Here is a 3,108-nt window from a genome sequence, read left to right on the forward strand (position 1 = left end):
CTACGTTACTGTTCACGACACTGTTCACATAGACGGATCGATGACGTGGCATTGACCGATGATGTGGCATTGACTGATGAGGTGTCACGATCCTGTTGGGCTAAAATTCTTATGTACTGTTAATGGTGACGTGGCAGCATATCAGTGGACGAAAAATCTCGCGTACGATACATGCATCACACAGGATTATTTTCAACTAAATCGCGTTACTGTTCATCCAGGTCAAACCGTGTTACTGTTCATCCGCGTGGTCAAACCGCGTACTATTGACTGATGACATAGCGCAATCCTGAGCGTCTAAACTGTTTTTAATCCGATGGGCATGATTTACTCCATGTATCTATAAAAAGGGGGCCTTCCCCCCCTAATTTGATATCTCTGAATCCATTTTTGGACTCTATTTTCTGTAATTCTCTCTCCATCTTGTATTTTCTTCGTATTTTAATAAATTTCCATTTTGCCCCTAGTTCAATTATGAGTAGCTAATTTTCTTTCAAGCTTGGGTTGAAGGTGAAGTCTCAACATGTGTCATGGGCTTAATTTGGTAAATTTATTTTCTCTTCCCCTCTAGTTTTTGTGGATGTTTTGACTTCTCGTCGACAAATAATAATAATCTTGTCTAGATACCGCCTTGGTTACACCGGCTCTCTAGTATAAGGTTATTATTATTTGACACGATAAGCCCTTAGCACTATATTGATTAGAGCGTGGTTCATGAGGTGTGGATTCCCCCCTCATGATTTAATTGGCATTAATAAGGATTATTTAGCCCATGATGCATGTTGATACGGATCCATATACCCAAGTATGTCAATTTAATAGATTTTCTCTTCAATTTATTCTCGCCATTTTAATTTAAGTTTTAGCATATTCCAAATCATTTCCACCATAAATCCAATCACCCATTTACAAAATTAATTCTACACACAATTAAAATCCACCTTCTTGTGGGATCGACACTCGTCACCATTAGTCTATTCTATAATAGATTCGCGCGCTTGCGAGTACATTAAAATTTGCACAACAAGTTTTTGGCGCCGTTGCCGGGGAGGTAAGTAATTTTAATTCATAGAATTAATTTTTGTGAATAATTTCTTTTATTTGTTTTATTGTATTTTTTATTAAAAAAAAAAGTGAATCCGCATTTAGAGGTTAGTAATTTCTTTTCTTTTTCTCTTCTTTAAATTTCTGTAATTTAATTGTCAAGTTATTTTTCTTTCTTTGTAATTTTTGTTTATTTTACTAATTCTTTTTAGTTAATTTATTTCACGTATTTGTTTTTGTGTATTTTTATAGAAAGTTTGTAATAGCGCAATAAGGTTAGTATCGTAATTTCTCCCTCTTCTTTATTTTTATTTATTTTGTTCCCATCTTTATTTTTTATTTTATTTGTTTTGCATGCATGGTCGAAGGTCATTATTACCCAATCTTGAACCTATAGACCTTGAACTTGAAAAAACACTTCGCACACACAAACAAGTAAAAAATAAAATGGATTTGCAACCATAGGAGAGGCCATTTAAAGATTATTTCAGTCCTTTAGTAAATTTGAGCACATCATGTATAAGATACCCAAATGTAGCTGCTAGGAGCTTTGAACTAAAACCTAGTGTGCTAAATTGTCTCCCTACATTCTATGGCTTAGAAAATGAGGACCCATATAATCATCTGAATGATTTTCATGCTATTTGTCAAACTTTTAAATACGAGAATTTTTCAGACGATGATGTTAAACTTAGACTATTCCCATTTTCTTTAAAGGATAGAGCTCGCTCATGGCTTAATACATTACCTGCTAATAGCATTTCATCATGGGAACAAATGGTAACAAAATTTTTGAATAAATATTTCCCAGTGCATAAAACCAATGCTATTCGCAGGGAAATCTCAGAGTTTACCCAGAGAGAAGACGAGCAGTTTTTCGAAACATGGGAGTGATTCAATGGGCTCCTCTTGAAGTGTCCACATCATGGGTACGAGAAATGGCACCAATGCCAATACTTTTTGGAGGGATTATTGCCGAATGTGCAAGAATGGCTAATGGCAACAAGTGGAGGAGAGCTAATGTCAAAAAGTGCATTAGAGATTTGGGAATTCTTCCAGCGACAAGCGGATAATTCCCAACAACGGAGTCGATCACTCAGGAATACTAGAAGAATTAAGGGAGTAAATGAGGTTCAAATTGGCGAGTCAACTTCGGGAATCAAAGAAGTCAAGGAGATGGTTGAAGGTCTTGCTCGACAAATAGCATCGTTATCGACTGCTAAATCAACAGAGGCACATGACCATGACTCATACTCAGATTAAGCCAATACCATAAGTGTAATGAGAAAGCCATCGAATTACAACTCATACTCCAACACATATAACCCTGGATGGAGAGACCACCCCAATTTTTCATGGTCTCAAGGATTCCAACAGAATGGACCAGCAGCTCCAGCTCCACCAATTCCTCAAAATCCTCAAGCCTCTCAGCCCCCATTTAGATCATACAATCAGAACCAGAACTACTCTCAACCCAGACCATGGGAGGATGCATTCCAGAATTTCAAGAATGTTACTCACTCCACGATTGAGCAACAGAACCGCACCATTGATGGACTACGAAATGAGTTGAGACCAGGCTTCAACTCACAAGCCCAATCAGTTTCAAGCCTCGAGAAGATGGTGGGACAACTTGCTTCTTTAGTCCAAACCTTGGCAATGACTGTTGAGAAAGGTAAATTTCCAAGTCAACCAGTGCCTAATCCTAAAGGAGTACATGAAGCAAGTACTAGTTCACCACAGTAGCATGAAGAGGTCAAAGCAGTCATGACCTTGCGAAAAGGAAAAGAAGTCGACAACAAAGTGGAGATGCCGGTGATAAAAGAAAATCAAATTGTACCTGTGAATGTTGAGGAATCATCACCGGAGGAGAAAGAAGAAACCAACCCACGAGAATATGTTCCGAAAGCTCCATTTCCTCAGAGGTTAGCTAAAGGAAAAAAGGGAAAATCCACAGGTGAGATTCTTGAAATCTTCAAACAGGTAAGTGTTAACATCCCTTTACTTGATGCTATAAAGCAAGTTCCATCTTATGCCAAGTTTCTTAAAGACCTTTGTACTAAA

General features: G+C 37.5%; 1 non-coding gene across 1 annotated transcript; it reads right to left on the reverse strand.

Annotated features, from left to right (window-relative positions):
• Nucleotides 1–1,872: 1,872 nt before the first annotated feature.
• On the reverse strand, nucleotides 1,873–1,976 carry LOC127900160 (small nucleolar RNA R71). Its single transcript, XR_008052178.1, has one exon. It is a non-coding gene; the product is annotated as a small nucleolar RNA R71 (small nucleolar RNA).
• Nucleotides 1,977–3,108: the final 1,132 nt, after the last annotated feature.

The sequence above is a fragment of the Citrus sinensis genome, chromosome 9 (genome assembly GCF_022201045.2).
Source record: "Citrus sinensis cultivar Valencia sweet orange chromosome 9, DVS_A1.0, whole genome shotgun sequence".
Lineage (NCBI taxonomy): Eukaryota > Viridiplantae > Streptophyta > Magnoliopsida > Sapindales > Rutaceae > Citrus > Citrus sinensis.